The following is a 22,122-nucleotide window of genomic DNA, read 5'->3' on the forward strand; positions in this document are numbered from 1 at the left end:
GAATAAGATCTCCCCTTAAATTCTCCCCTCTAAGATACAATGAAAAGGATAGTCATATACCAAAAGAGGACATCCACACAACATAAAAGATGTGTGAGACTGACACTGCCATACATCTGAAGGTGGAGGTGCTGCACCCCCTGGAGGAAGTAGAAGAAGGAAAGGAAATCTCCTCTACATACCAAATGGTGGTGACCCTGGGAGTGTGTGTGGCTCAGAGAGGAAAGGGGGAGAGGGTGGCCCTCCATGGGAACACCATCAGTTTCCAAGGTCCCTCACAGTCTGAGGGAAAGCCCCACAAAGAGGTGACCAGCTATTGCAAATGTGTCCTCAGCAAGCTAGCACCCCAGGAGAGCAGATAGCAAGGGAAGAGTGAGAAGCCCCTGGGATCATGCAGGTGTAAGCAAGTGTCCCTCCCCCTGCCTGGTGCACCAGTTCAGCTGATCCAGAAAAGCAGTAGCTGTAAATGGAACCACAGATTGCAGCAGGCTCAGAATACACAGCTCTTGACCCACACCCAATGGTGGCAGGTGGAAGTGGCGACCACATATCACCACTATGTGGAGAGAAATATACCACTGTCAAGCAATTTGAAAAAACATATTAAATCTCCAGACCAAAAGGAAAATGACAAGTACCCAGAAATCAATCCTGAAGGCATAGAAATCTATAATTTAAATGATGGAGAATTCAAAATAGCTATCATAAAAAACTCAATGAGATACAAGAAAATTCAGATAGGTTGTTCAATGAAATCAGGAATTTCTTCACAAAAGAGATTGAAACTGTAAAGAAGACTCAATAGAAATATTGGAGATGAAAAACACAATGGTTGAGATTAAGATAAATATAGATTCTATGAATAATAGAGCTGACATCATGGAAGAATGAATCAGTAATCTTGAGGGCAGAAGTACAGAAATTCTTCAGATGCAGGAGGAGAGAGAATTAAGACTAAAAAGAAATGAAGAAATTCTCTGAGAAATATCCAACTCAATTAGGAGATGCAACATAAGGATTATAAGTATTCAAGAGAGAGAAGAGAAGGAGAATGGAGCAGAAAGCTTGTTCAAAGAAATAATAGCTGAGTACTTCCTAAACCTGGGTAAGAGACTGGGAATACAAGTGAAAGAAGCCAACAGATCTCTTAACTATATCAATGTAAAAAGAACTTCTCTAAGGCATGTAGTAGTTAAGCTGGCAAAAGTTGATGACAGCAGATCTCGTCAAGATGGCCATGTAGGCAGACTCTGAATTCACCTCTTCCCATGAACACAACCAGGTTACAACTATCCTTGGAAAAATTACCTATGAGAGAGAACTGAAAACTGGATAAAAAGAACCACCACAAGGGACAGTCCTGACTGAGGTGGAAGAGGCAGAAATTCCTCTCTGGAGAGAAAAAAAGCCTCCTTCATGAGCCACAGAGCTTCAAAGCCAGCTGAGAGGGGGAAACTCTAAGGTCCTCAGCCTTCCTTGAAGGAGTAGGGACCTGAGAAGGGGCGTGTTACTGCTATATGCATGCTTCAGACTCTGCACAACTGATACGAGTGTCATAATACCTGCCTTTAATGGCTATTAACTGCAATGGGGAATACCCCCAGAAAAACTATTGACATAAATGGAAAAACCCAGGGCTTAAAGGGCCCATGCACAAACTCACTCATCTCAGAAGGCAACCTAAAATCATCAGAAATAAAGGTGCATGGTCCTTTGGTGAAAAGAGACTCATCTGGTAGGCGCTGGGTGCATCTTGGTGCAAGGTGAGACCTCTCCAGGGACTGAGACATTGGTGGCAGCCACTGTTGTGACCTAGTACAGGCATGCCGACACAGACACTGGCAGATATCATTGAAATTCTTCCCCTGGCCTGTTAGCCCAGGGATCTACCACACCTACTACAGCACTGATTTAATCCAGCTCAGCCAGGGCAGGCAGCCAACCCCAGGGAATGGCCCTATACAACAGCAAGCCCTCAGGCTAATTGTTGCCCTGCATAGACTGAGTACTTCTATCCTCTGCAGGAAGGAGAGTGTGTCTTGCCTCTGTGGAGCAGGGGCTGCATGAGAAGCAGGTGGAGTGTAGGGGGGCATTGGTGGAGAGAGAGTGTGGGGGCCCCTTCACTGGGGCAACTGGGTATCTTCCAGGGGGTTGGGATGTGTGCCTGGGCCAGGACTGTGTTGACAGTGAGTGAGAACCTGTGGGGGGTGGGGTTTGTCAGTGGCAGAAGACCTGTGCTTCACAAACAGCCATGTAGGGGATCAGCCCCACCTGCCAAAGTCTGAAATAATTGTGTGCTCCCATGCCTGGGGCCAGCCCCAATAGATGCAACCCTGAGAGCGGACAACAGCCTTACAGCCTAACAGCTGCAGCAATTGTAAGCCCCTGAGCCTAGCTATAAACTATAAAACATTGTTGAAACTAATTGAAGAAGACACAAAGAAATGGAAAGATATTCTGTGCTCTTGGATTGGAAGAATTAACATCATTAAAATGTCCATACTTCCTTTTTTTTTTTTTAAAGATTGGCACCTGAGCTAACAACTGTTGCCAATCTTCCTTTTTTCTGATTTTCTCCCCAAATCCCCCCAATATATAGTTGTGTATTTTAAGTGTATTTGTGGGTCCTTCTAGTTGTGGCATGTGGGACGCCGCCTCAATGTAGCCTGATGATTGGTGCCATGTCCGCACCCAGGATCCGAACCAGAGAAACCCTGGGCCCCCGAAGTGGAGCGTGCGAACTTAACCACTTGGCCATGGGTCCAGCCCCAACAATGTCCGTACTTCCCAAAGCAATCTATAGAGTCAATGTAATCCCTATCAAAGTTCCAACATTTTTCTCATAAATAGAAGAAAGAATCTTAAAATTTATATGGAACAACAAAAGACCCCAAACAGCCAAAGGAATGCTGAATAAAAAGAACAAAGCTACAGGTATCACAGTCCCTGACTTCAAAACATACTACAAAGCTATAGTAACCAAAAGAGCGGGGTACTGGCAGAAAAACAGACACACAGATCAATGAAACAGAATCAAGAGCCCAGAAATAAACCCACACATGTATGGACAACTAATTGTTGACAAGGGAACCAAGAACATACAATGGAGAAAGGAAAGTCTCTTCAATAAATGGTGTTGGGAAAACTGGACAGCCACAAGCAAAAGAATCAAAGTAGATCATTATCCTACATCATGCATTAAAATCAACTCAAAATGGATTAAAGATGTAAGATCTGAAACCATGAAACTTCTAGAAGAAAACACAGGCATTACGCTCTTTTACATCAGTCTTAGCAGCAATTTTTCAAATATCATGTCTGATTGGGCAAGGGAAACAAAAGAAAAAATAAACAAATGGGACTATATCAAACTAAAAAGCTTATGCAAGGCAAAGAAAACCATCAACAAAATGAAAAGTCAAGGTCACAATTGGAAGAAGATATTTGCAAACCACATATCAGATAATCAGATAATATCCAAAATATACAAAGAACTCATATGTCTAAACAACAAAAAAATTAACAACCCAATTAAAAAATGGGCAAAAGGGGCTGCCTGGTGCATAGCGGTTAAGTGCGCATGTTCTGCTTCTCAGCGGCACGGGGTTCACCGGTTCGGATCCCAGGTGTGGACATGGCACCACTTGGCAAGCCATGCTGTGGTAGCTGTCCCACATATAAAGTAGAGGAAGATGGGCATGGATGTTAGCTCAGGGCCAGTCTTCATCAGCAAAAAGAGGAAGATTGGCAGTAGTTAGCTCAGGGCTAATCTTCCTCAAAAAAAAATGGGCAAAAGATCTTTTTTTTTTTTTGAGGAAGATAAGCCCAGAGCTAACAACTGCCAGTCCTCCTCTTTTTTTTGCTGAGGAAGCCTGGCCCTGAGCTAACATCGTGCCCATCTTCCTCTACTTTATACGTGGGGCACCTACCACAGCATGGTGTGGCAAGCGGTGCCATGTCTGCACCCGGGATGTGAACTGGCAAACCCCGGGCCCCTGAGAAGCAGAACGTGCGCACTTAACCACTGCGCCACCGGGCCAGCCCCATGGGCAAAAGATCTGAACAGAGATTTCTCCAAAGAAGATATACAGATGGCCAACATGTATGTGAAAAGATGTTCAACATCATTAACTATCAGGGAATACAAATAAAAACTACAGTGAGATGTCATCTCACTCTCATCAGAATGGCTATTATTAACAAGACAGGAAACAATAAGTGTTGGAGAGGAGGTGGAGAGAAAGAAGGGAACCCTCATACACTGCTGGTGGGAATGCAAACTGGTGCAGCCACTATGGGAAACAGCATGGAGATTCTTCATAAAATTAAGAATAGATCTACTATATGATCCAGCTATTTCACTGCTGAGTATTTATCCAAAGAACTTGAAAATACAAATGCATGAAGATACATGCACCCTTATGTTCATCACAGCATTAGTCACAATAGCCAAGACTTTGAAGCAACCCAGATGCCCATGAAGGGATGAATGGATAAAGAAGATGTAGTATATATACACAATGGAATACTACTCAGCCATAAGAAATGATGAAATCTGGCCATTTGTGACAACATGGATGGACCTTGATGGTATTATGCTAAGAGAAATAAGTCGGAGGGAGAAATTCAAATACCATATCATCTTACTCATAAGTAGAATATAAAAATAATGACAAACAAACAGATAGCAATAGAGATTAGATTAGTGGTTACCAGAGGGGAAGGGAGCAGGAAGGAGGGCGAAAGGGGTGATTCAGTACATTTGTGTGGTGGTGGATTGTAATTAGTCTTTGGGTGGTGAACATCATATAATCTACACAAAATATGAAATATATTATGATACACACCTGAAATTTATATAACGTTATAAACCAATGTTACTGCAAGAAAAAAGTCAATACAAATATTAAGAACAGCAAGGTAGAGAAAACTAACTTACAAAGGAACTCCTATCAGGTTTTCAGTGGACATTTCAGCAGAAACCTTACAGCCTAGGAGAAAGTAGAATGATAGCTTCAAAATTCTGAAAGACAAAATCTTACAGCCAAGAATACTCCATCCAGTGAAAATATCCTTCAGATATGATGGAAAAATAAAAACTTTCCCAGATAAAGGAAAGCTAAGGGAGTTGATCACCACGAGACCTCTCCTATAGGAAATCATCAAGAAGGCCCTCATACCTGAAAAAAAAGAGAAAGGGGTCACAAAGCCCTGAGCAAGGAGAGAAATAGGTAGACATATCAGAAAATTGCAGCTCTCCATCAGAAGAAGATAGTAAACAATTATAACATTAAAGACAAAGAGAAGGAAAACATCAAAAATAAATATAATGTCATTTTAACCACAAGCTCACAACACAAGATGGAATAAGATGTGACAATAACAACTTAGAAGGGGTAGAGGAAAGGGATGCAATCAGCTTAGTCTAAGGAAATAAGAGGCTATCAGAAAATGGACTATCTCATCCAAGCGATTTTTTATACAAACCTCATGGTAACCACTAAACAAATAATTAGAACAGAGATACAAATGATAAAAAAGGAGGAAGCTAAGAAAATCATCATAGAAAACTATTAAACTGAATTGGTAGTCTGAAATACACAGGAAAAACAAATGTAGTGCAGAAGAAGTGGAAAATGAGTGATAAAATGGCAGCATTAAGCCCTCAAATATCAATAATCACTCTAAATGTAAATGGATTTAATTCTACAATCAAAAGACACAGATTGGTGGGATGAATTAAAAAACAAGATCCAATGATATGCTGCCTCCACGAAACACATCTCAGCACTAAAGCCAAACACAGGCTCAGAGTGAAGGGATGGAAGACAATACTCCAAGCTATGGCAAACAAAAGAAAGCAGGTGTTGCCATACTTATATCAGACAAAGCAGACTTCAAGATAAAAGAGGTAAAGAGAGACAAGGAGGGGCAGTATATAATTATAAAAGAGGCATTCCACCAAGAAGACATAACATTTATAAATATTTATGAACACAACACAGGAACACAAAGTATATAAAGCAACTATTAACAAACCTAAAAGGAGATATTAACAAGAACACAACAATAGTCGGTGACCTCAACATGCCACTTACATCAATGGATAGATCATCCAGACAGAAAGTCAACAAGGAAATAGTGGAATTAAATGAAAAATTAGACCAGATGGACATAACAGGTATATATAGAATGCTCCATCCCAAAACAGCAGAATGCACATTCTTTGCAAGTTTGCATAAAACATTCTCAAAGATAGACCATATGTTGGGAATCAAGGCAAGCGTCAATAAATTTAAGAAGATTGAAATAATATCCAGCATCGTTTCCAACCATAAAGCAATGAAACTAGAAATCAACTACAAGAAAAAAGCTGAGAAAGGCACAAAGATGAGAAGAATAGACAACATGCTACTGAACAATCAATGGATCATTGAATAAGTTAAAGAAGAAATCAAAAAATATCTGGAGACAAATGAAAATGAAAACACACCATACCAACTCATATGAGATGCAGCAAAAGCAGTCTTAAGAGGAAAATTAATCGCAATACGCGGTCACATTAACAAACAAGAGAAATTTCAAATAGGAAATCTCAAACTACACCTAACAGAATTAGAAAAAGAAGAACAAACAAATCCCAAAGTCAGCAGAAGGAGGAAAATAATAAAAATTAGAGCAGAAATAAATGAAATTGAAACAAAAAAGACAGCAGACAGGATCAATGAAACAAAGAACTAGCTCTTTGAGAAGATAAACTAAATTGACAAACCCTTAGCCAGACTCACTAAGAAAAGAAGAGAGAAGGCTCAAATAAATAAAATCAGAAATCAAAGAGGAGAAACTACAACAGATACTACGGAAATGCAAAAGATTATAAGAGAATGCAATGAAAAACTATATGCCAACATATTGGACAATCTAGAAAAATGGATCAATTCTTAGACTCTTACAACCTCTCAAAACTGAATCAAGAAGAAATAGAGACTGTGAACAGACCAGTCACAAGTAGAGAGATTGAAATAGTAATCAAAAACCTCCCAAAAAATAAAAGTCCAGCACCACATGGCTTCTCTGGAGAATTCTACCAAACATTCAAAGAAGATTTATTACCTATCGTTCTCAAACTATCCCAAAAAATTGAAGAAGATTGAACACTTCCTGATACATTCTATGAGGCCAACATCACCCTGATACCAAAGCCAGACAAGGACACCACAAGGAAGGAAAATAACAGGCCCAAATCACTGATGAACATAGATGCCAAAATTCACAACAAAATATTGGCAAACTGAACACAACAAGACAATAAAAGAATCAATACACAATGATCAAATGGGATTTATACCAGTGACACAGGGATGGTTCAACATCCACAAATCAATCAATGTGATATACCACATTAACAAAGTGACTAATAAAAACCACATGATCATCTCAATAGATGCAGAGAAAGCATTTAACAAGATCCAACATCCATTTATGATTTTAAAAAACTCTCAAAAATGGGTATAGAAGGAAAGTACCTCAACATAATAAAGGCAATATATGACAAACCCATAGGCAACATCATACTCAATGGGTAAAAAATGAATGCTATCCCTCTGAGAGAAGGAACAAGACATGATTCCCACTCTCACCACTCTTATTCACCATAGTATTGGAGGTTTTGGCTAGAGCAATAAGGTAAGAAAAAGAAATAAAAGGAATCCAAATAGGCATTGAAGAAGTGAATCTCTCATTGTTCACAGATGACATGATTCTATATATAGAAAACCCAAAAGAATCCATTGGAAAATTATTAGAAATAATCAACAATCACAGCAAAGTTGCAGGGTACAAAATCATCTTACAAAAATCTGTTGTATTTCTACACTCTAATAACAAACTAACAGTAAGAGAAGTCAAGAATACAATCCCATTTCCAATAGCAACAAAAAGAATAAAATATCTAGGAACAAATTTAACCAAGGATGTGCCAGACCTATTCAATGAAAACTATAAGACGTTACTGAAAGAAATCAATGATTACATAAAGAAATGGAAAGATATTCCATGCACATAGATTGGAAGTATCAACATAGTTGAAATGGCCATACTACCTAAAGCGATGTACAGATTCAATATAATACCAATCAGAATCCCAATGACATTCTTGATGGAAATAGAACAAAGAATCCTAAAATTCATATGGGGCAGCAAAATGCCCCGAATAGCTAAAGCAATCCTGAGGAAAAAGAATAAAGCTGGAGGCATCAGAATCCCTGACTTCAAAATATACTACAAAGCTACAGTAATCAAAACAGCATGTTAGTGGTACAAAAACAGACACATAGATCAATGGAACAGAAATGAAATCCCAGAAATAAAACCACACATCTACGGACAGCTAATCTTCAACAAAGGTGCTAAGAACATAGAATGGAGAAAGGAAAGTCTCTTCAATAAATGGTATTGGTAAAACTATACAGCCACATGCAAAAGAATGAAAGTAGACCATTGTCTTTCACCACACACAAAAATAAACTAAAAATGGATTAAAGATTTGAAGGCAGGACCTGAAACCATAAAACTTCTAGAAGAAAATATAGTCAGTACACTCTTTATATATATTATATAGTCAGTACACATCAGTCTTAAAAGGAACTTTACAAATACCATGTCTACTCGGACAAGGGAAACAAAAGAAAAATAAACAAGTAAGACTTCATCAGACTGAAGAGCTTCTGCAAGGCAAAGGAAACCAGGATCAAAATGAAAAGACAACCCACCAACTGGGAGAAAATATTTGCAAATCATATATCTGACAAGGGATTAATATCCATAATATGTAAAGAACTCACACAATTGAACAACAAAGAAACAGACAACCTAATCAAAAAATGGGCAGAGGATATGAACAGACACTTCTCCAAAGAGGATATACAGATGGCTAACAGGCACATGAAAAGATATTCAACATCATTAATCATCAGGGAAATGCAAATCAAAACTACACTAAGATATCATCTAATACCAACTAGAATGGCTATAATCACCAAAACAAAAAATAATACATGTTGGAAAGGTTGTGGAGAAAAGGGAACTCTCATGCACTGCTGATGGGAATGCAAAGTGGTGTAGCCACTATGGAAAACTGTATCGAGATGTCTCAAAAAATTAAAAATAGAAATACCATATGACCCAGCTATCCCACTTCTGAGTATTTATCCAAAGAACTTGAAATCAACAATTCAAAGAGACTTATGCACCCCTATGTTCAATGCAGCACTATTCACAATAGCCAAGACATGGAAGCAACTCAAGTGCCCATTGACTGATGAATGGATAAAGAAAATGTGGTATATACATACAATGGAATACTACTCAGCCATAAAAAAGACAAAAATCGTCCCATTTGCAACAACATGGATAGAACTTGAGGGTATTATGTTAAGGGAAATAAGCCAAAGACAAATACCACATCATTTCACTCATATGTGGAAGATAAACAAAAATACTGACAAAGAGAACAGTTCAGTCATTACCAGGGCGAAGGGAGTTGGAGGGTGGGCATAAAGGGTGAAGGAGTGTACTTATATGGTGACAGACAAATAATAATGTTCAATTGAAATTTCACAATTTTTTAAACTAATATGACCTCAATAAAAAAATATCTGACAGGAAAAAGCAAACATGTAGATGAGCTTATATTGGAGTTACTTAGATGTAGTAGCATGTGCACAACCAAGTAAAAGAGGAGCACAGAGAGAACAGCCTTCTACCAGGGAGATGGGTTGAGCAGGTCCTTGAGAGAAGTTTTAAGATATTAAAAAAAAACCCAAAACATTTCCAGGCATAAGAGGGAAGTGAATGGATGAGAAATAAAATGAGAACCAGAATTGGGATGAAATAATTAGAATATAAAAGAGGAGATGGATGGGGGCCGGCCCCATGGCCGAGTGATTAAGTTTGCACGCTCCGCTTCGGCGGCCCAGGGTTTCACCAGTTTGGATCCTGGGCGCAGACATGGCACCACTCATTGGGCCATGATGAGGCAGCATCCCACATGCCACAACTCAAAGCACCCACAACTAAAGAGAAGCAACTGTGTATCAGGGGGCTTTGGGGAGAAAAAAGGAAAAACAAAATCTTGAAAAAAAAAAGAGGAGATGGATGAAATATTACAAAGGAAAAATAGGTTAGACTTTGCGAATGATTGAAATGTTTGTGGAAGGGAGGAAAGATGAGAAAATGGAATTAAGGATGACTAGATGTGGTGACTAGACAGACGCTGTAATCATAACAGAGACAACATATGAGATTAAGAACACACCTTTGGAGAAGTAATGATGTATTTGACTGTTTACATATTAAGTTTGAACTCCACAAATTTATCCATAAAAGTCATAGAAATAGAAATGAGCCTGAAATACATGTCTGAAATTTATAAAGGGTGATATTTAGACATGTGAGTCATTAAATAGGGAGAAGAGTTGAATTCATTAGAATAGATAGACCGTGAAGGTAGAAAGGATAGAGTACATGAGAATTATGGATAGAGGCCTGGGGAAAACAAAAACTTTATGAAACATATAAAGAAAGAGTTGTCTATGAAGAATATCAAAAGGAAAAATCAGAGAGTTAAGAGGAGAACCTACAGAGGATTATGCAAAATCAAAATAGATGAGTTCTTAAAAGAAGGTAGATAACAGTATCAACCTTGTTCTCTAGTGACTATCAATAGAACACTTGCAAAAATCTCATGAGAAGTTTGTTATCTAGCAGAGGAAACATCAGTCAATTAATCAAACTGATAATTTCAAATCAAGTGAACAACATAATCAATATCCCCTTTCAAATGATTGCTACAATCTCATAATGTTGCTGTATCAAAAAATCTGTATTTTCTTCTGAAAAGATTATACACACATTTACACCCACACACACATACACATATATAGACATATTTGAGCATAGGTGGCAAGTGAATAAGAAAAAAATTATACATATACATGTATACATATATATACACAAAATTATACATATATATGTATAATTAGATAGATAGATAAGAATTAGGACTGTACTTCTGTCTATCTTAATCTAAGAGTGAAGGTTATTATAAGTGTCTACTCAACTCAACCTCACTCGGTTTTTCTTCCTTCTCAGGGTTAACATTGACTATATCTAACACCTGAGTGTAAACCACCTCCAACTGAAGCCCAATCCTTCCTCGCTGTCTCTCCACAAAATCCACTGGCTAACAGCTTCACCAGAGGCCAAACAGCAACCTTAATATAGTATTCTTGTATCCCAGATTCTATTGCATTGCCTATTGTAAATTAAAAGGACAGATACACCATTACCAGTTTTTAAATCTTCATATTGGACGATTATTGCACTATCATTTTAATCACTCCAAATTGTTCACTGTAGAAGGACATTCTGTGAACGGATTATTCATTGAAGCATCAGGCCAATGACTTCATAGTAGATCCTGGAAGAGCTCCTTGCTTGAAAAGATTTCTGTTCAAAAAATAGTTTGAAAAGAAATCCTAATCTAGATATATTCCAGAATGCTATCATGGTTTATTTAAAGTCTTGCTAAAAATTGAAGACTTCATTACTGGAACTCTTTTAAAGGCATGAAAAAGTGAACTACTATTCCTAATACAGATTCTGCATGGCATAGGTATCACAGCAGGGAAGAACAATTAGAAAATATAAGTATCTTCTGTTTACCCCTCAAATATATATGTTTATTATCTACTCAACTTGCAGGTTGTGCTTTGTTTAGAAGATATCAAGGGCCTTAAATTAATAAAAAAAAATATTTAAAACACATAAGCACGTTCAACCTTCAAAATCACCTCCAGAGTTAACCTCAGGGAGCCAAGCTAAGTCAACAGTTTTCATAGAAAAGTCCTCTGATTAGGCTCAAAGGGTAATTTAAATTAACATCCTGCTTTTGAAACTAACCTGTAAATGGAGAAATAATTTTTGGACTTGCTACATGTTGTTCTTTAATTGAAAAATGATACCACATCCATCTTTAGCTCTAACAAAGATAATCAGAAAAATATAACAGATGAAGAAAGCATATTTCATAGCAAAGTTGATACAAAACCAAGATAAATCTAAGGACACGTTTGAGAAGGATATGTAACTGGTTAGAGGGGCTTTTGTTGCCAAAGACATTTGAGAAGGTTTGTTTTTCCCTAATACCACAAATTATAGATTTTTTTCACCATACTTTAACTTAGTATTTCCATAGCTCTGGTCCAAAAGCAATGCAATTTTTAACTAGAATTTTAAAATATTCAAAGACCTTTATCTTCAAGAAGGCTAGGAGGTATGGTTGGGAAGAATTGTTGAGGACACAGCTCCATGGTATGGTTTTCCGTATTCATGTATTCACAGCACAACAATCCTTGTTCCAGTCCCTTGGTTATGAGTAAGGAGAAGTTAAATGATACCAACCTATTTTAGACTTCTCTCTTTCCTTGAGATAATCACTAGTAGTCCACTTTGGTCTTTGAGTCAGAAAGTGATACATTTCATAAAATTAAGAAAACTCAAAATATAAAGAATTCGTAAAAACCTTATGAGAAAGTATGCTGAAAATTCATTAATGTACCTGAAAGGGTATTTCTACTTTGAACAGGTAAAGGAAAGTTAATTGCCTTATTGAACAGAAAGAGCATTCTGGTGCTGCTTCAAAACAGTCCTAATTATGGAACATACCTATTGAGGTTGCAACAGTTTTAACTTATATGCCAACCAAGTTGGCGTGTTCTCTAGTTTATTTTCCCCACTCAGATCACTCCTTTGCTTTGTGTGGATGCACACCTAATTCTTATACTATATTCATTTGTACTCACTTGCTGAGTAGGGGCACTATGCCTACTGTTTATTCAGATAATTCATTTATTCCATAATGCCTAGTTAAGTGTTCTCTAACTTTCAATGTGATCTGCAAACAGTAGACATTCAATAAATGTTTATGTTTAATAACATAACATAAAGTGAGCAGTCAATAAATATTGTTGATTGACTGGTGGTGTTATTCTAAACATTTTTCTAAATATCACTTAGGAGAGTTATTTTTCAAATCAAAGTAATTTATTCAGTGTCATTCATCATGTTTTAGTACTATAAAGAAGAATGGCATATTAATTTATTTTGAAATAAGCTTCCCAGCTTATCACATTCACGAATCTCTCACAAATGATTGTTACTGACCCTAGTATCAGCTAGCATTATTTTTAGTGAAATCTTCTCTTGTCCAAATTCACTGAATACTCTCCTTTTAAACTTCATCATCATCTAAATTTTACTATGAGCTGAACTCGTTTAACTTCACCTGTAACATGAACAGTAGATAAATAAGTACTGTGCACAAAAGTATTTCATGTCCTGCATGGCAGGAGTATAATATGATGAATGAGTTTCTGTGAGGAAGAAAAAATTTCTATGTAATAAAGGCCAATTTTAATTTAGAGGGAATGTCTCTTTAAACTAGTTAAATCAAGGAAATGTCACCTGAGATAAATAATTTGGCATTGGTGCATACAACTATCAGTAGTCTACTACAATATTCTGAATGAATAACTTAATAGAAAGTATACCCGAACTGAATAAGTCATGCCTAATAGAAGAAATTTTACAAAATTGTAATAAAATGCCATCTATTTACTTCTGAGATAGTGTCTCCTTAGAAATTGGTATCATCACTCTCTGACACCAAACCCTGCTGTCACTATCCCATCAGAATATGGAATAGCTTAAGTGTTTGTTGTGTATACAAACACCAAAGTGGTTCTCACAGTTAATGCCCCTTTTGATTGATTTTAAGGTGTATTCTCTCTAAATTAAGGTTGGTCTATCTTACCCAGGAATATTCTATTCTTCACAGAAACTGTCATTTCTCTCACAGAGCCACTGTCAATCTTTTAATTCTTTCCACAGCTTCCCTGAGACTGTCCCCTGCAGCTCACAAAGTGAATAAGCATTCTTAAATGGTAAGACCATCCAATGATTTTACTTACATATTTCTTACTCTCATTTAAACATAGAACAAAATAGTGTATTCCAAAAAAACGCATTACAAATTTGCAAGATATTGAACAAATGTGGGTTCTGAAAACCATCCTTTATTATCGAGAGATTTACAGAATATAAATCCCAAGATCCCAGAAGCCTTCTTTAAAACTAGACCAACCTTCTGAAGTAAGTGTGCTTCCAGTGGGCCTTGTTCCCAGACAGAACTCAGATGGCATATGATCTATCAATAGTCAACCCACTAAAAAGCACCTGGTAATCAGTCTACTCCAGGATAAGCTGCAGCAAACATACGTGAATCTCTCCTTATGCATTTAAATTGCACTTCTAAAAGGCTTCTCCTTTGTGCCTCCACATTTTCCTAATTATTTTAATTGCCTGAGCAATTATCATTTGTCAGTTCAGAAATTAAAGGGAAACAATGATAAATGCCACACTTTAGGTATTTATTCTTGGCAGTAATAACTTTTTGCTTATTACCTCGGTTTGAATGGCAATATTTTACTCTGGGTGAGAGTTATTTTTAATTCAACAAGTAGCCAAAATTTTTAACTTTCTTTAAGACGATGCCTCTCGGGTAAGGTGACCTACATGTAGAAAAATCATATTGAAAACTTCCTTTTCATATAAAGCATAGGGTCATAGGTGCACATTTCTTTTCAGAGTTTACATGGGAGGTAGATGGGGTAGAGGAAAAATACATAAACTAAAAACCAAAATACAAATACACATAGGAGACTTCTACTTTTGGTTATGATTTAGAAAGTCACAAGAGAATATCTTTCCCACTGTAAAAATGAGAACAAGTTGTAAAAGCTATAATGATCATATTTTTAACACATTAGAGAACTGAGGATTTAAATGATCTAAACCAAATGACCTAAATTCCATAAAGTCATGAGCCCTTCTTAAGAGGGGAGAGACACACAACTGCTTTATTCTCTGAGCAAAGCAGGAGGAGGACAGACTGAAGAAAAGATAAACCAGCCAATATATTAACTAATTTTTAACCACTGCATGTGGGCTGGAATGGTGGAGCAGAATTCTGCAAAGCCCTAGTCACAGAAAATCTGCATCAACCTGCAGATCGTTTTTTTTATGGAACTTTCACTAAGTGCACAGTGGCAGCATACCAAAGGCTGGTGACAGAGTAGGAGAGCTAAGAGACACTTCAAAGGTGAACAGGATCCTCACTGAGTTAATGACATGGACACATCAAAGTTTGGGACATTAAACCAAATATAAAATCTTGAGATATACCAAGTGTATATCTTCACCAAGTGTAAGAAATGGCCCACCAAAGGCTTGGGACACAGTAATAGGATGGAGACATAGAACCCTAGGCTTGCAAAGCCAGAAGTACAGCTACAGAGCAAAGAGAATTTCCCAAGACTTAAAATGCTGGTTTGAGCTGTACAGCATAAAAAAAGCCTCTGTGACTTGGAAATTTGACAGCTGGGCTCTAAGGCACAGAGAGATCAGCAGAATCCCACTAGTCTACTGGTAACAAACTCTGAATAAGGGAAATTCCTGACCACATTTAAAATATTTGACACCAGTGATGAACTAATGGACTGCCACTAACTATATCTGCAACAAAGATCCATAAAGTCTTCCCTGACATGAGGAGAATGAGATCAGAATTCAAGGAGGCTGAGACATCCAAAAATTTGGGGGAAGAATACCAAATAGAAAGTAAAACCCAGGAAAAGAACTCTAGAAATCCAGACAGGGGTCCCTCTGCATCATTAGATAAATACTAAACTGAATGACCACAGGATAAAACTTCACAAGGCCAGGAAAAGAATAAATATGAGGTAAGAACAACTACTAGAGGGGGCAGTAAGCAAAACAACTAGCACTGTTCATACAAGACAAAGAGATGTTTGATTAGCAATCAGAGAAAAGAGACCTCATTGAACACCCAAAGAATTCAGTATGAACACCAGGAAGGCCAAAACATAGGGATATAACTAAATTGGCACTAGTAAGTACTACTCTAGAGTCACACTAAAAAAGTTATAAAAAATTTTAAAAGGATATAACTGATTCACAAATATCTTCTCTGCTTGTCAGAACAAAATTCATCATTCTCTATAGAGAGACATGTATAAACAGAAACACAACAAAATAATGTTCACAATATCCAGGACATAATAAAATTTAATAGATATATGTGAAAAAGCAGGAAATTGATAGCCAGGGACTAAAGGGAGGGGGAAATGGGGAATCGTGGCCCATTGGACGTAAAGTTTCAGTTATGCAACATGAATAACTACCAGAGATCTGCTAAACAACTTAGTACCTATAGTTAACAATACAGTATTGTGCAATTTAAAATATGTTGAGAGGATAGATCTCATGTTCAGTGTTCTTACTACGTGCAAAACACACACATACAAGAGCACCAAGGAATTTCTGGAGATAATGGATCATTTAGTACCTTGATTGTGGTGATGGTATGACCGATGTACGCATATGTCCAAACACATCAAGATGTATACATTAAATGTACGCAATATTTGCACATCGCTTATATCTAAATAAAGCTTAAAAACCAAACATAAACATACAAGTATAAATTTGTATTTGTTTCCTATGGCTGCCTAACAAATTACCACAATCTTGTTTTTTTTTTTAAGATTTTATTTTTTTCCTTTTTCTCCCCAAAGCCCCCTGGTACATAGTTGTATATTCTTAGTTCTGGGTCCTTCCAGTTGTGGCATGTGGGATGTCACCTCAGCATGGCCCGATGAGCGGCACCATGTCCACGCCCAGGATTTGAACCTGCAAAACCCTGGGCCACGGCAGTGGAGCGTGCAAACCCAACCAAACCCAACCACTCGGCAACGGGGCCAGCCCCCAAATTACCACAATCTTTGCTGCTAAAAACAACAGAAACTTATTCTCTCACAGTTCTTGAGGCAAGAAATCTAAAATCAAAGCACTGGCAGGTCCTCATTCTGTCTGGAGGCTCTAAGGAGTATCCTTCTATGGCTCTTCCAGCTTCTGGTGTCTGTTAGCTTTCCTTGGCTTTCTTGGCTGCATCATTCCAATCTCTACGTCTGTGGTCACATTGCCTCCTACTCTTCTTGTGTCATAAATCTTCTTCTGCCTTTATCTCATAAGGACACTGACCATTGGATATAGTGTCACATGAATAATCCAGGATAACCACATATTGAGGTCCTTAATTACATTAGCAAAGATATTTTTATCCAAATAAGGTCACTTTCACAGTTTCTGGGCAGATGTATTTTTGGGAGCCACAAGTCAACCCACTCTAGCACCTAACAACAGAGAACCAAAATATATGAAGCAAAAACTGACAGTAATAGAGAGGGATTCCAATATCCCTCTTTCAATAATGGACAGAATAACAAGGTATAATATCTTCAAGGAAATCACATGACTATAAACCATCCAGACCTAACAGATATTGATAAAACACTCCACCCAACAGCAGCAAAACACACATTTTTCTCAAGTGTCCGTGGGATATTCCTCCAGGACAGATGATGTCTTTAACCAAAACAAAAATATCAATAAATTTAAAAGGATGGAAATCATACAAATATCATGGATGAAATTAGAAATCATTAGGAATCAAGGAAAATCAAAGAAATTTAGGAAATCCTCAAATATGTGGAAATTAAACACCACATTGTTATATACTAAATGGGTCAAAGAATCAATCAGAAGGGAATTAGAAAATATCTTGAGCTTAATGAAAACAAAAGTAAAAATATGAAAACTTATAAGATGCAGCTAAAGCAATGCTTATAGTGGAATTTATAGATGTCATTTTTTTATTAAAAAGATCTCAAAAAATAACCTAATCTTCTATCTTAAAAAAACAACTAAAAAGAACACACTAAATCCAACAGATGCAGAAGGAAGTGAATAATACACTAGAATGGGAATAAATTAAATAGAGAATAGAAAAACAATATAGGAAATTTTTTTTAAAAGTTAGTTCTTTGAAAAGATTGACAATATTAACAAATTTTTTGCTAGATGGACCAAGAAAAAAGAGAAGATTCAAAATTAATAAAATCAGAAATGAAAGAGGGAACACCACTATTGATCTTTAGAAATAAAAAAGATTATAATGGAATACTATGAACAACTGTATTTCAACAAATAGATAAATTAGACTAAAGAAAATGAAAAACTTTTGTGCTTCTTGGTCTTCATCAAAACTTTGAAAGATAACCCACAGAATAGAAAAAAATATTTGCGAGTCATATATTTGATAAGGGACTTTTAGGTAGAAAAAATTATAAATAGCACCTCTTTCAACTCAAAAATAAAAAACCCAAATAACCCAATTTAAAAATGGGTACAGGAATTGAATAGATATTACTCCAAAGATGATATAGAAATGGCCATTAACTATATGAAAAGAATCTCAAAATCATTAGTCATTAGGGAAATTCAAATCAAAACTACGATGAGATAATGCTTCACACTCACTAGAAAGGATATCATTAAAAAAAAGGAAAAAATGTTTTGGAAAGGATGTGGAGAGATTGAAACCTTTATATCTTGCTGTTGGAATATCAAATGGGGCAGCATCTGTAGAAAACAATTTGAGTTTAAATACAGGTTTCAAAATATTGTACAATAGGATTGTTTTTAATTACTAAAGAAATTTGGGTAAAGAGAAAACAAGAGTTGTACAAGACAAATTCAGTTTTAAGTTTAATACACGAGGTGCTGCACGAAGTCTTGTACACTTGGTAGAAGTCAACCATTTAAGTGAGCTTTGGCTCTTTCTTTCTAACAGCCAATGCAAAAAGCAAAATATGATCTCTTATCTGATCATAAGATAAAAACTTGACCTGAAAAACATCTCTTTCCTGTGTTCTCATAGAGGTGACATTACAATTTACCCAACAATATCCTTAGGGCTAATAAAACAACTATTTTCATAGGGCTGTTTCTTATCATGTATATTGGTAAAATCACGATAAAGCTTAATTCAGTAAAACAAGTTCTATCAGCAGCCTGAATAACGTAGTTGAGGTGTACAACTTTCTGATGCCTGCCTTTGACTTTGAGCCATTTTGAAGTATTTACAAAATGGAAGAATTGCATCCTTTAAGAGATCTTCCATCAAAATTCTTTTTTTAACCAAGTTTTAATAATATGCATTAGAAGGGTGGCAAACTCAAATCTCTATAGGAGCCAGGACAGTAAAATAAATAAGAGAAGTGAGATTTTTAAAATAAAAACGAACTACAAATACAATGAAAAGTGATATTTAACTTATGGCCACCTCCATTTGAGGGGTTAGGGGCTATGATAAATTAAAGCCTACTACTTGCAACCAGCCTATTTTTACTAGAACCAAAACATGTGTTGGATATTGCCAGATCTCTTAGTTTTCCTTGTGTGTGACTGAGAGGTCAGTTACAGAAAATTGAAACCACTAAGGCTATTTTAAGCATAAAGAGTAAAGGGCTTCAATACGGGAAACTGAGTGCTTGCAATTTATTGAGGTTAGGTCTCCAGGAATGACTGACTGCCAGGAGGACAATGAAGAATCAGACCTCAAGTAAGCTGCCAACTCTACTTCAATCAGGAAAGTGAGAAATCCTAAATTTTTCACTTGAACTGTTGATTCCAAGAACAATACAATTAGAAAGCTACTACTGCTGTTAATTATTAGTTCCAGAGGCATGCCTTTCCCATTAGGTCCACATTACAACAAAAATAATAGCAACAACAACTAAAGGATGTGTCTTCTGGCCCTGCTTCTTGATTCCCAAAAAAGCTGGTGACAGGAATACTACTACAGACAACCCAAAAACCTCCACAATCACATTTCTCACCAGGAGCAGCTGGAATCTCTGCTTTTTAAAATCTCACTTAAGTATATCTGATTGGTGAAAGCTAAAACTAAACAATATCTGGAGGTTCCACTTAGAAACGTAATTTTTAAGTTTTCAGCTAAAAATATGTGTGCGTGTGTGTGAGATGTATGAAGAGTAACAATCCACTTTATCTACCAGATGCTTTTATGCAAAAATCACTGGAGTTTTAAAGTGTTGGCAATTAATTCAATTTTTTTAAAAAATTAATAAGCAGGCCAACTATCTTGGAGTTGATAAAGTACACCTGCAAGCAGATATGATTTCATGAGAAATAACTGGATGGTAATTTGTAGTCCACTTCAGCATAGCCAAATAGAAGATCAAGCCCTGCTCTCCAGTCTATAAAGGAATATCAATCTGTATACAGTGCTTTTCTCTATTAAAAGTACTTAAAATTGTATTTATCTTACAAAAGTAGAAATGCTTGATAAAACAATACACATTTATACAGTAAAAATGAAAATTTATCCCCTCTCACCTACCACTGTAGCTCCTCCTTTGTAACCTCTATTAACATTGTGAAATAAATCATACTTCATGGTGAAAAAATGATATATGAAAAAGCAGGAAAATGTGACCACTAAACAAGGGAAAGTAATTCTAAATAAAAGCTAACCATCAGATAACCCAGATGTCAGATTTAGCTCCAAAAGACTTAGCACTTTGAAATAGCAACCAAAAAAAAAAAGGTACTTTTTACAATTCTATGGGTTGACTGGGTGGTTCTTCCACCGAATGTTGTGCTAGTTTGGGTCACTCATTGTCTTATCCTCCAGGACCTTCTACATCTGCACCCTTGATTTGATCTTGACCTTGGAAAGTGCTCAGGATTTAATCAATTCCATAAAGTCATTCCTTACTTTGAGAACCATTTGCTACCTGGAGAGGCTGTGAATGAGAAAAATGTTTATTTTCCAAACCAGTAAGTCTTATATGGGAAATATTTATTCCACATTATTCTTGAAAACTGAACAGTTTCTCTTTAGCTCATCTCTGTCTTCCCATACTTTATTACAGACAGCTAAAAGAAGTCAATTGATACTTTTGAATTCTTGACAATTTGATTTCCTGGTTATCACTTTAACCAGTTCTAAAAGTTTGTTAGGTATTTTTTCTACCTTCCAAGTCATCACAGGCAACAATCTTGTCAATGTTATACCAATATATTACATTCAATAACAATTTCCTAACCACTCTTCCAATCATCCAGTCTCAAAGACAATGGCATCTGTTTTATGTTTTTGTTACAGAAACACCCCACTTCTATTTCAGTTACCTACTATTTCTTAACAAGCAATTATAAAATTAGCAATTTAAAATAGCAATAATTTATTATTTCTTGCAAGTCTATAGGTTGATTCAGTAGTTATTCTGCTCCACATAGTATCAGCTGGAGCCACTTATATGACTGCATTCAACTGGGAGTTGAACTGGGTCACCTCAGTCTCCTGCATTGTACTTTCTCACCATAGAGTGTTCCATCTTCCGGTGCTTCCCCACATGACCTCCATAATAGAAGGATAGCATGGACTTCCCTACAAAATAACAGATGGTTTCCAAAAGAGCAAAAAAAGGAAGTTCACAGATCCTGAATGGTGATTACCAGAAGTAGAAGAGTATCACTTCCACTGCATTCTATACTTAAAAACTCACAACAACTAAGATTCAAGGAGAGTGAAAAGAGACTCCTATCTATTTATGGGAAGAGTACCAGACCATACTGGGAGGGGAGGAAATTGTTGACAACCAATCTATCAACCTCAGCAACCTACAGAACCAAAAACCTCAGCAACCCCCAAGTAGGATACATACAAAGAAAACTCCAGGTAGGCCCATGTAGTCAAACTGCTGGGAAGCAATGAAAAAAATAATCTTAAAATTTTCCAGAGAAAACCTAAATACTACACAGATGGGAACAGCTAACTTACTGAAAAAAAAATGGAGGCTAGAAGACAACAGAGTTGTATATTTAAAGTGTTGAAAAAAACTATCAAGTTACAATTCCATACACTGAAAAACAGCTGGCAAAAGTAGACTAATTGAAGACATTTCCAGACATACGAAAGCCAAAGAATTTGTCTTCAAGAGGCCTGTACCACAAGAAATGCTAAAAAAAAAAAACATAGTTCTTCAGGCAAAAGTGTATAATACTGGATGAAAGCCCAGTTTGTTAGGGAAAAAAATGAAGAGGAATAGAAAG

The sequence above is a fragment of the Equus quagga genome, chromosome 10 (genome assembly GCF_021613505.1).
Source record: "Equus quagga isolate Etosha38 chromosome 10, UCLA_HA_Equagga_1.0, whole genome shotgun sequence".
Classification (NCBI taxonomy): domain Eukaryota; kingdom Metazoa; phylum Chordata; class Mammalia; order Perissodactyla; family Equidae; genus Equus; species Equus quagga.